At 37.9% G+C, this 13,559-nt stretch overlaps 1 long non-coding RNA gene across 1 annotated transcript in view; it reads right to left on the reverse strand.

Moving 5' to 3' along the window:
- Positions 1 to 11,436: 11,436 nt before the first annotated feature.
- The window catches only part of LOC106726330, a 194,482-nt gene continuing 192,359 nt past the window's right edge, over positions 11,437 to 13,559 (reverse strand). Inside the window, exon 7 of the long non-coding RNA XR_001362387.1 lies at positions 11,437 to 11,633. This is a non-coding gene — a long non-coding RNA (uncharacterized LOC106726330). The remainder of the gene's footprint in view (positions 11,634 to 13,559) is intronic.

Genomic DNA, 13,559 nt, shown 5'->3' on the forward strand with positions numbered 1-13,559 from the left:
TTACTATGCCAAAGTGTGAAGTCACTGGAGTTTTTATAATTCAGCAAAACCATTTAAACAAAATTAGTTTCAGTAAAACCTACACTTGTCCTGCTCTAAGAACATTTTCCTCAGTGTTTTAATACTCACATGATTTTCAAATGGAATCAGGTAAACTGATGCCCTTATTTTAATGAATCTATTTATAGGCATTATATAATCCTTTAAAAGCCTTCTTTTCATCTTCACTACCACCCAGGGAACCACATTCGATAAGGAGTAAATGAAATCTAAACCTGAAAAACCCTGGTTTCACTTTCCAATTTAAAACCCACCAAATTTAAAGACATTTTAAACTTGGCTAAAATCAAATGTCCTGCTTTTGAAAAATCGTATAAAACCACTATTTTGATTAGAAAGCTATACAGTTCTGAGACACAAGTCCATAAAATCCCAGCTCCATTGGGTAGGGTGCTTGGCTCCTGATACTTGACAGAAACTGATTCATTGAAAAACTGAATGTGCCATGAAGGCCCCCAAGGAATTTGGACTGTACACTTGTCATGTAAAAACTCCAATTTACTAATTCTGCATAATCCTCTATGTAAGGCCAATTAGTAATTAGATCTTGGGGAGCAGAGTTTTTGCTGAAGGTATGAAATCACCGTACAAGTCCTAGGGGATGCATAGCTCTATTTCAAACCAGTGCCTTTATAAAATCCTGTTCCAGGTTTTGGCTCTATAATGGATTTCCCAGGTTGGTGATACACCACACAGAAAATGCCATTTCCTTATTTTTTTTCCTCCCTGAACTTCCTGCTCTCACTGTGCAGGCTTAGTTCGCACTGTTTGAATTTACTTATGTGGTTTGCATAAAATTATCCTTCACTCATCTACACGTAGTAGATAATGATTATTTGCCCATAAATCTAACAGGTACTGAGTTTTATTTACCCTCCTGCTCTGTGGGCACTCTCGGAACAAATGGGCAGTTGTTCTTGAGGACTTTTCCACTTTTTATGAGATTTGGAACTGTTTTTCCTTGTTGCTTTGTGTGCTTTTTAGCAGCTTGAGGCTCCTTCTTTCATGGTGTTTCCTCTGGAGCTGGTGTGAACAGAGGCTCTTGGAAACGGTAGAGTGTTAATATCCTGGAGTGTGTCTTGCTCCATGTAAAAGATTGATTCTCGAGGCTGCTGGGAGCTGCAGCAGAAGGAGGCCTTTCACAACACACACAGATATACCCTCAGGCATGAACGGTCACACACCTACGCTCACCGCTCGGCTCTCTGATTTCGCATGTGCAGAAACAGGCCAGGAAACCTGACCCGTGTTGATTGGAATGTTGCTTTGCATTCATTTCCAGAATATTTGAAGCCTCACATATGTTTCTCATTAACGCTTATGTTTGATTATTCTATGTAATTAAAAAAAATTAAATAAATCTGTATCAAAAATTGTCACTTTGCTTTAAAGAAGCACAATTAGCTCTCTTTGGGGGACCAAACAGAAAAAGAAAAAAGAATGGGAATAAATATTTCTGCTTCTCCACATATATTTCCATAAATGAGAATGGCATTAAGACATAATACTACATTCGAGGTTCAAGGGATTTTAAACAGCTTTTAACCAAATAAAGCACAAAGTAGCATTACTTAAACAAAGAAACTCATTGAAAACAGAGCCCATTAATAAAATGTGGTTTAAAATCGTGTCTGTTTTAAATATATGCTCAGAATTAAAAGATACTGGGCCAGAGACTGAAATTAACGTTAAGTAAGTCGATACCTGAATATAATTATAAATTTGGAAGCACATTGTTTCAACCCACAAAGGGATGATTTGGTGATGTATGACACTCTCCTTAGGCCTAAATAACTTCATAAATTTCTGAAAATACAGTTATTTGAATGTATTCATAAATTTACATAACCACCTATGGCAGTGGTTCTCAACCTTCTGGCCCTCTAAATACAGTTCCTCATGTTGTGACCCAACCATAAAATTATTTTCGTTGCTACTTCATAACTGTAATGTTGCTACTGTTATGAATCATAATGTAAATATCTGATATGCAGGATGGTCTTAGGCGACCCCTGTGAAAGGGTCGTTCGACCGCCAAAGGGGCCGCGACCCACAGGTTGAGAACCACTGACCTATGGGCTGTCCTCAAATTTAGTTTGAGAATGCTATGGTCCCTTTAAGACAAAAAAGGTGGGGGGGGGGGAAACTACCTATCATCCATCCATCCATCTATCTATCTATCTATATATCTGTCGGAATCCAAGTGGCTAAATCAACTGTTTCAAGACCCAGATATCAGGCTCACATTGGCTCCTGACTCTTTACCTATTGTTTCAGTTTACCCTTTCATCCTGCACATTTTGGATAGTATTTTGTATATTAATCACATTCTTTTATTTTCCACATTTGACATTTTGGGGGCCCTGAGGACTCAGAGAGGGACTGCCTCTCCCAGGGTTACCTAGTTCCTAGAGATAGCATACTTGCCTATGAGCATACTTGCCCATACCTTCAATCACTTTCTTGATCATATTCTTATACATTAAGCCAATAGTCTTTTTGCTCTAAGTCACCTAGGGCCAGGGACCAGACAACCAGGGACCACCCCTATAGCCCAGAGCCCACCAAAATTACTCAAACTATCTGATACTAAGCTAAGTGTACTTATTATCCTCACTCATTCCTCTAGTTTCCCTTTTCTCCTTCACCTCCTGGTTTATTTCCTGCAAGCCGGGGAGTACCCCTCTTCTAAGGCATTGTAGGTAATAAACTGTCTTTTCAATGGTAGTCATCTCCTGATCTGCTGGCCTCACCACACCTGATTAGAACAAATCCTGGTCCATTTTAATGCACTGTGGCACCCATCCCTATTGTAAGCTCCTAGCCTCTCTAGTTCTTTCCGCTTCCTACTTCCTAAAGAGCTTCCTTACTCTGGGCCATGGCTATTGTTGCTAGACATTCCTTTTTAGTGAGGTATCCCCTGGTAAAACTCCTGTCTCAGAGGAGCCTCTTGAAGTAGGGGTGGCTCTTGAGGTAAAGGTGCTCCATCCTACTAGGTGTAACCCAATCTCCACTGTTCCTCAGGGTGGAGGTGATTCCCACTGTGATGTACTTCTCCTGCTGGCCCCTAGGCTCTGCTATCATCTCAAGCCCACAACTTGTCTCTTACCTCCCTAATCGTACTTCAGACCCCAGTTCTCCTGTGAAATATGAGCGCTTTCTGCCCAAACCTGCAGACTAATTTCTGCTATTTTTATACTATATTTTCTCTACCATTTCCACCCAACCATCTCCTTACCATCTAGCTAGCCAAAGTCATACCAATCCTTTAATCTTCTGAAATCTCTAATAATACCCCTTCTTTTACATTTCATTATAATTAGTTGAACATTTTATCACTTGTTGTCTTTTCCTCTCTGTTTCATGTGTATTTGTCTTATTCAGTTAGATCACTAGATTTAAAAATACTTGGTACTACAAGAAAAGCTTAGAATTTGGAGTCAGAGAAGTTGAGCACATTCTATTACCTTGTAGGTAATAGAATTTTTTCATAACAACAGAAATGTATTTTCACCATTCTTAAAAAGCTTGGAATTTGGAGTCAGAGAAGTTGTATTTTCATAACAACAGAAATGTATTTTCACCATTCTTAAGGTCCAGACCAGGGTCAGGCAGGGTCAGCTCTTTGTAAGGACACTCTTTCTGGTTTGTAAACAGCCACTTTCTCACTGCACTTTCACATGGCCTGCCCAAGGCATATGCATGTGGAAAGAGAGCTCTCTGGTGCTCATCCTTGCAAGGACACAATCTCATCAGAATACGAATTGGATTGCTTGATGTTAGCATGCCATCGGGGGACTTTTCCAATCTCTCTCCTCATTATCTTGTCAGTCTACCCACTACAACTTCTCTCTCTATTTTTTAAATATATTTTTATTGACTTTAGAGAGGGAGAGAGAGAGGGAGAGAGAGAGACAGAAACATCAATGATGGGAGAGAATCATTGACTGGCTGGCTCCTGCACATCCCACACTGGGGATCCAGCCCACAACCTGGGCATGTGCCCTTGACCAAAATTGAACCTGGGACCTTCAGTCCGCAGGCCTATCCACTGAGCCAATTTAGCCCGGGCCACTACTCTTTTCAAGTCATATAAGACTGCTTCAAAAATACTAAATTACTGTGTATTCTCATTATTCTGTAACTTAGCTCACACAGTCTTTCTCTGGATTTTTCTTCTCTTGCTTATCTCCCTTTCAAAGTTTGAATTATCTTGTCAGTCTACCCACCACAACATCTCTCTCCCTCTCTTTTTAAAATATATTTTTATTGACTTCAGAGAGGATTTATTTTTTTATTGCTTAAAGTATTACAAAGAGTATTACACATGTCTCCTTTTTTTTCCCTCCCCTTGACATTCCCCTGGGCTCCCCTACCCCCCTTGCTTATCTCCCTTTCAAAGTTTGACTTATCTTTTAGTGCCACCTCTCCAGGGAAAATAGTTATTGATTTTCAAAATAAAATGAATTTCTCCTTTTTCTAGGCTCCCCCAGCACTTTTGTTTAGATTGTAGACTGTATTACAGTGCTATAGCTTGCTGTACCCTTGTATTTATCTAGCCTGGGCCACTACTTCTCTTTTCAAGTCATATAAGACTGCTTTAAAAATACCAAATTACTGTGTATTCTCATTATTCTGCAACTTAGCTCACACAGTCTGCTTTCTCTGAATTTTTCTTCTCTTGCTTATCTCCCTTTCAAAGTTTGACTTATCTTTTAGTGCCACCTCTCCTGGGAAAATAGTTATTGATTTTTAAAATAGAATGAATTTCTTCTTTTTCTAGCTCCCCCAGCACTTTTGTTTAGATTGTAGACCATATTACAGTGCTATAGCTTGCTGTACCCTTGTATTTATCACCCAGTAGAGTATGAATTCTTTGAGATACAGAATTGTGTCTTTCTCACATTTGTTTCTTCCTTCTCAGCCCATTTCAGTTCCTATAAACCTAAAGCAGTTTGTCTTACACTCAATGGAGGGTTATTGTAATAAGTAAAGTCAGTAAATCAAGTAAACTAGCATACACTGGACACTAAAATAAAGGTACATATTTAGAGTAAACATTTCTTTCTGAACTATAGGACTGCATCAACCTTGGGGTTTTTTTAAATGTTAATGGCTTAGCAAAGTGGACAATACAGGATGGATTGATTCCATAAAAGAAGCCATAGGCATGAGTCTACAGGCTGGGAAAATAGTTATTGATTTTTAAAATAGAATGAATTTCTTCTTTTTCTAGCTCCCCCAGCACTTTTGTTTAGATTGTAGACCATATTACAGTGCTATAGCTTGCTGTACCCTTGTATTTATCACCCAGTAGAGTATGAATTCTTTGAGATACAGAATTGTGTCTTTCTCACATTTGTTTCTTCCTTCTCAGCCCATTTCAGTTCCTATAAACCTAAAGCAGTTTGTCTTACACTCAATGGAGGGTTATTGTAATAAGTAAAGTCAGTAAATCAAGTAAACTAGCATACACTGGACACTAAAATAAAGGTACATATTTAGGATAAACATTTCTTTCTGAACTATGGGACTGCATCAACCTTGGGTGTTTTTTTAAATGTTAATGGCTTAGCAAAGTGGACAATATAGGATGGACTGATTCCATAAAAGAAGCCATAGTCATGAGTCTTCAGGAACCAAACAGGGTTACTGAGGACAGGACATTGTGGGCATCACTTGTTCATAGAGTTGCCAGGAGTTGGAGCCAAATCAATGGCATGTCACACACACAAAGTGAATTGCATATAATATTACTATAAATATAGGATTATGCTGATCATTCAAACCAGAGTCTGGATGAAAGAAGAAAAAATTCAGGGATTAAATGGATGGTTGATTGGTTGACCAAAGGAGTTCCTAACCGTTGACATTAAATGTTAGCATATACAGAAGTTTATGAGCAAAACAGATGCTGGCCATGGTGCTGAAGATTTAAATTTCATGTGATGATGTCATGGCCATATGATCTTATACACCATCATAAAAACCAAATCAGTGCAAGTTTAGCATAACTTTATTTCACAGATTATATTTTAACATGTACCTCTCTATATCTAGAATGCTATTAATGCCCATTACACTTAACTAGTTCTAACTAGTGCTTCTCATCACAGAGTAGACTGAAGTACATCATTCATGAATCATTTAGTCATATGGTCTTATACACCACCATAAAAACCAAATCAGTGCAAGTCTAGCACAACTTTATTTCATAGATTATATTTTAACATGTACCTATCTATATCTATAATGCTATTAATGCCCATTACACTTACTAGTTCTAACTAGTGCTTCTCAACACAGAGTAGACTGAAGTACATCATTCATGAATCATTTAATTTTTTTTCAGGAACTTAAAGTGTGAGTGTAGTATCTGTCATTCTCTCATCACAACTCCTTGTGGGAGTACTATGTATGATTTCATAAAATTAAGGCGCTGCCAACCAAATCAAGATACAAGTGCCAATAAGCATTAGTGAGAGGCATGATGCTCACTGTAACTTAGCTCATACATTCTGCTTTCTCTGGATTTTTCCTCTCTTGCTGATCTGCCTTTCAAAGTCTGACACCTCTCCTGGGAAAATAGTTGATTTACTGTGTAGACTAAATCAAGATACAAGTACCAATAAGAATTCGTAAGAGGCACGGATGCTCACTGTAACTTAGCTCACACATTCTGCTTTCTCTGGATTTTTTCTCTCTTGCTGATCTGCCTTTCAAAGTCTGCCACCTCTCCTGGGAAAATAGTTGATTTACTGTGTAGACATTCATCCTCAAGTTTACATACTGGATAAATTTTTGCTTCCAAGCATAGTGTTAATACTTATAGTAAGCAGTTAGAAAAGATAAAGTAGGGAAGTTCTGAAGTAAGCATATTTGATACTAATCTTGAGAAAGATTGGGTATACAAATTTTCTCCCTATTGTGTTAGCTTTACTTGTATATAAATATTTTCATGTGTATGTATACCTTAGGCTTAAATGAGACCTCAATGTGTAAGTAGTGAAATGTCACTATGTATATTTCTTTCAAATTCTGTTTAGGTGAAAGTCACTTGATAAGGGTATCTAAATATAGAGGAGAAGAAATAAAAGAAAAAAATCTTTCAAACATTGTTGCTAAAACATTTTTAAAGACACTATCCATATTGTAAATTTTTAAATCTATACTTCTGTCTTACTTATCTCACACAATTGTTGAAGTAGTGAATTGGTATAATAAATATATAGGGGCTCCTTGACTTATGATGGGGTTATGTCCCAATAAACCCAATCATAAGTTGAAAATATCAGAAGTAAAAAATTCATTTAATACATGCAAAATACTGAATGTCATAGCTTAGCTTAGCCTACCTTAAACGTGCTAAGTATACAAAACCACTGGGAACACAGTCCACTGTGGAGTTTTGGTTGTTCACTCTGGAGTACCTCCCTGGGAGCTGCAGCTCACCCCTTTGCCCAGATTTCCCAGCTAGCCTAGGAAAAGAGCAGAATTCAAAATGTGAAGTATGGTTTCTACTGAATGCATATCACTTCTGCACCATCTTAAAGTCAAAAAGTCTTAACGTTGAACCATCCTAAGTTGGGAACTGTCTATAAACACATTTTGTAAACTAACACTTCCTATGCAAATGCAAGACTTTGTTCTTACTATTTCATGTTGGGTCTTGATTCTAAGGCTTTTCACCTTTCATCCTACTCATATCTGTGCATAGGGCACCAGTTAGACCAAGATTGCCTCAGAGTCTTAAATACTTGGCTACAACCTGAAGTAGTGTTGTCTGTTCCATATCCTGCTTTGTTTCAAAGATGCCTAATTCTGGGAAGCTTCATGGAGAGGGCATAGAAGGTGATGGTCTGAACCACCATGACTGACCTCCCAGCTGTCCCACATACATGCCAGGTAGGCTCCCACCTGAGCGACTTTGCACTGACTGCTCCTTGGTCAGGAAGTCTCTTCACCTAGACACCTGCAAGGCTACACCTTCCTTCTTTCAAGTCTTTGCTTAAAACACACCTTCTCAAAGAGGACTATCTTGATCATCCCAGTTATATTACTTACTTTTATATTTTGTCTATCGTGTAAGCTCTAGGAGGGCAGAGAACTTAATTTTGTCACTGATCTAGCCTCAGTACTAAATCAGTACATAGGTGCACAATAAATGTCATTTGAATAAATAAACTGAGAAGTGATTCTTGTATCTTTCTTCCAAATAATGTGACAGAAACCTTCATTTTAGTAACATCTCTGAGGCAAAGGTTATGTTCACAATCAAACTTTTCATCCTTCCATCTGTTTTCCATATTGTAGATAGAAGAATCTTTTCAAAGTGCAAGCCTGGTGACGTCAACCTTCTTGACCTCTGCTTCAGAAGCCCTAAATGGCTTTCTGTGTTTTGAGAATTAAGACAGAATTCTTTGACACAATCTATAAAACTTAGCACAGATTGCTTCTTGCCTAAACCAGAGGGCCTTTGCACAAGCTGTTCTCTCTGCTTGGAATGCTCTTCCATCCTTTCATTGCTTAATAAGCTTTAGGGTCAAAGCAACATCCTAAGAGTGGGAGAGAGCCTGGAAACCGAACCCTGCAAGTGGCTTGAGCAGGCCCTTTTGAATGGAGGAGTGAACAGGCAACATTTCAAAGTGTTAGATATGCAGGATGAATAAATTCTGGAGAACTAATGTATAGCAGGGTGACTATAGTTAATAACAGTATATTGTATACTTGAAATTTGTGAAGAGACTAGATCTGAACTGTTCTCACCCCCTCCAAAAAAAAGAAACTGTAAGATGATTACTACGTCAACAAGTAAACATTTCACGATGTATACAAATATCAAAACATCACGTTGTATACTTTGAAAATATGCAATTTTTATTGTTCACTTATATCTCAACCAAGCTGGGGGCAGAAGAAAAGGTTATCACCCATTCACACTGCTGCTTCTAATATCCTTTAATCTTAGTCCTAACAACTATTAAGTCGATGAGTTATGTTAATGAAAAAACAACACAACAGAAACACTGCCAAAATTTTACTTTAATAGAGAGCAGCTTTCTTCCCTTCTAATTATGCTTTAGTTAACTCCTGCTTATTCCTCAATCTCGTTCAGCTCAAGGGTGACTTTCTCAGGAAAGTGTTCCCTGAGCAGGGCCTATTCACCTTTGACGGGCTCTCATGGCTTGTGAGCCTCTCCTTGGCACTCATCACAGAGACGCATGCTTTCCCAAGTATGTCAGCTTGCTAATTCCCCCAACTGGACTGTCAGCTTCATGTTGGTAAGGGACTGAGATTAGTTTTGTTCACTATTTGACCCCTAGTGCCTAGTACAGTGTCTATCATGGTAAGTGTTCTCTGTATCTATGAGCCTGTTTCTATTTTGTTTATTCATATTGGTATTTAGATTCCACATATAAATGAAATCATACGGTATTTGTCATTCTCTGTCTGACTTATTTCACTTAGCATAATACCCTCTAGGTCCATCCATGCTGTCACAAATGGTTAAAATTTCATTCTTTCTTAAGGCTGAATAATACTCCATTGTATATATGTACCACAACTTTTTTAGACAGAGAACAGACTGATGACTGCCAGAAGGGTGGGGGGTTGAGGGGCTGGGTAACTAAGATAAAGGGATTAAGAACTACAACTTGGTAGTTACAAAATAGTCATTGGATGTAAAGTGCAGCGTAAGGAATATGGTCAATAATATTGTAATAAGTATGTATGGTGACAGATGGGTATTTGAAATATTGGGGGGACCACTTTGTAGGGTATGGTTATCTAACCACTAAGTTGCACACCTGAAACAAATACAAAATAATATTCAATATCAACTGTAGTTGAAAAATAAAAAATTAGGAAAAAAAGACTATTGTTAAATGGATGTATAGTTTTTAGGCATCAGCTTTCATTCTATATTAGATCTATTCCACCACTAATGTTCCATAGTTCCCCCAAACTGTTTGTGTTTTAAATTTTGTGTGTTCCCCCCTCCCAACTGCCATTAGATGAGATGCAGTAAATTCTATAAAGTCAGAGCTGATCTGCATACCCTCTGTTCTGTTTATCCTCCTCTTGCTCTTAATAGCTGCCTCATGTGGCTGGCTCTTCAGATTTGGAGTTTTATTTCAATCACCATTTCTAAAAAAATATATTTTATTAATTTTTTACAGAGAGGAAGGGAGAGGGATAGAGAGTTAGAAACATCGATGAGAGAGAAACATCGATCAGCTGCCTCCTGCACACCTCCTAGTGGGGATGTGCCCGCAACCAAGGTACATGCCCTTGACCAGAATCGAACCTGGGACCCTTCAGTCCGCAGGCCGACGCTCTATCCACCGAGCCAAACCGGCCAGGGCTCAATCACCATTTTTAATATTAATTTTATATAATTCTGTTATCACTTAGGTTAATGCTGATTTTAAATGTGATTCGAGAGTTGCCTAACTAAGAACCACCAATTTTCAGTTTTCTAAAAATGTGTATATCCTAAATTTTTGTAAAATTTGGTAAAAGTGCTCTGAGTGTATGCAGAACTTTCCTACAACTCCAGAACTGACTATGACTCTCAGGTTTCAATAAAAACTTTCAGAATCCAGAGGAAAAAAGTGCAGGAGATGAGGATAGGAACAGGAAATGAAGGATGAAAAAAGAAAAAGCGAGGTGAGGACTGAGTGGATATGTGAGTTGAAGCCAGGAATTTCTTCATGCCAGGTTTCTAATCCTTATTCTATAAAATATGTGGAAATGTAAAAAAATTATTGTTTTTTCATATTTGGCTTATGACATTTGGCTTCAAGATTTATTTTATTTTTGAGAGGGAAGAATTCTCTGTGTAACACTCATTCTACTGACATACTCAGTAAATCTAAGAGTTGTTTTTCTACCAGGGGTGATGGATTTGCTGTGATTCAGCCATGATCTGCTCCTCAGTCCCACTACCGGCAGGTCTCACAGATTTGTAAAATAGATGAGTCAATTAGTATGCAGCCTGCAGTTCTGAAGTGAAACCAAAGTTAGCCAACTTCCTTTGGCTTCAAATGCAAATCTGTCTACTTATTCTCTAGATGCCCTGGATGTGTGCACACAAATGTAAATAAAGAGATATACTATTTTAAATTATTTCCCCAAACCTGTCCATGTTTGCAACTGCTCAAAACATACATCCTGGCCAACGAGCTATGACAACCAGCCTAGGAAAACGACCCAGGGGAGTCAGGTAGTTTATCACATTGGCTGTCACTAGATATTATTCATCCAAAGTACCCTTTATATGTGGAACAATAGGAGACTTTACAGAGATCCCAGAGACCTTGACAGATGGACCAAAAGTAAAGGAGGGACAACTTTTCAGTCTCACCTCATTGTTGTCTGGCTTTCATCACAGAGAGCAGTTGGAGAGAGGTCCATTGAGTCTGCGCAGGAAAGGATCTGTCAGTAAAGCTTCAGAGGCTATATTGGCCCAGTGTTGGCATTTCATGATGTTTCCCATGATGTGCACAGTTTAATTGCTGATATAACCTGTAACTAGGATTCGCACCATCATTCTTTTGGACATGGCGGAACTGAAAAAATAAAAACACACTGAAACAAATACACCCTGCCCTTATTATCAATCAAAAGACAACTTTAGTTAAAGCACAAAAGGAAAAGCAAAATATACCTATTCTAGTAAGTAACTTGGTGCGCAAAAGGAAGATCCTATAAGACATAAATCACAGCAACTTCTCTCTGCAGTAAGCACTTTCCCCCTCCAGAATGATCATTTTGTAATTGGAAAAGCCCTGGAGTTTAAAGCCTGCCTCTTACAAATGTCACTTCCAAGCTTCAGTGCTAATCCAGAGGAAATATTATCCTAGTGGTCTCTGAGGCCCAATGTCTAGGTGTTGGATACATGATAAACTTACATGGAGCTTTCTTAGTGAGATATAGTCCTCCGGAGGATTGAATTTTTCAAGGCTTAGTACAACCCAACCCTTTAAATAAGATTTAAGCTTCCCTTGTCAGGTTCTTTTAAGAGCTTTTTAAATTTTTTTTATTTGCTGCTTTGACCAGGTTCTAATCCCTAGTCTCCAGTGACAACCTTCGGCCATCTCCACCATTTCATGTCTGCTTTCCCAGGGCCTGGTGCAGCTTGCTTAATTGACGATATATGTACAGTTTTCATCTTTACAGAAGCGCCCCATCGAAATCATTTGAGATGGAAATTTTGCAACAACAAGACTCTCTTGCTACTTTAGTGATAATAGAACAGATTTTTTCTTACTATTTTTTCCCCATTTTATAGGAGGGTATAAAGGGGATAAATGGTGATGGGAAAATAAAATAAAGAAAAAAAGAAGTATAATTTCATTTTCTTTTATTAATAATTATCTAATGTCGTTTGGTTAGGGAAAATGTGCAAAGATTAATTTGCCTAGTTAGTGTTCTATGCACTTTTACCAACCTGAAGTCATATTGAAATATTAAAGTATGCGAAATCAAGCACTGTTGTATTTTAAAGGAGAATGTTTGAAATGAACTTGAATGTTTTATAATTTCTTCAATTAACATAAATGAAGGAAATGAGAAAAGTATACATACACACATCCCAAACAGATGTTTTAGACACAGACATTACTCCCCTTATTAAAGATGTGAATGCATTTTTTAAAAAAACTCTAAATGCTTGGGAAGTCAAACCCCCTAATGAGAGTCAAGCAGCCCAGTTGAATTCCTTCCCCTCTTCAATAAGACAGGAAAAGTCCTTCAAGGGTCACTCCAGCCTTTCCGTCTGTTAAATCGAATGACTTAACCTGAAAATTATGGGTTTAAATATTTCTTCAGCTGCAAAGGGTCATTTATCTCAAGCCCCATTTTCATTTAATAATGACTGTTATGTTGAGACCTGACTGCTGACCTTGAATCTGATTGGTTCAGATACCAAATGGACGGGCTTTCTGTTCTCCACGAGGCACGACGAGTGGGTGAAAACAGTCATCTCAACTTCCTCTTGCACCATATATTCCAAGCACATGATGGTAATGGGCTTTGTTAATGACTTCCAAGTTATAATCAGGGCTAACTTCGATTAGGTGCCCGTTTCTTAAACAAGGTGTGAGAAAGAAAGAGGCAAAGGTCAGGTTGGACCAGCATAGGGTGAAGTAAGCCTGGTGGTCTGTGTTAAGAGTCATACAGTGAAGTCTGTTTGCACAAGTTTACATACTAATATCTCATTCCAAGCTTTAAGTCTACTTAAATGTCAATTTTAGCACAAATACACAGTAAGTTTTTCAGGCAAGAATGATCTTTTCTGTATTCTCACCATTAATTTTCAGTAAAACCTGTATATCAGAACATACATTGATAATTTTATCTGAAAGTTACCAGTAATTATGCTGATTTTGGCCTATTCCCTCTCTCTCTATATCTTTCTTCTTTCAGTTCTTTCTTTTTTAAATAAAGCAACACAAATTTATTATCTTAAAAAAGTGAAAAAACAATATATATAT

Source organism: Myotis brandtii, unplaced genomic scaffold (assembly GCF_000412655.1).
Source record: "Myotis brandtii unplaced genomic scaffold, ASM41265v1 scaffold250, whole genome shotgun sequence".
NCBI lineage: Eukaryota > Metazoa > Chordata > Mammalia > Chiroptera > Vespertilionidae > Myotis > Myotis brandtii.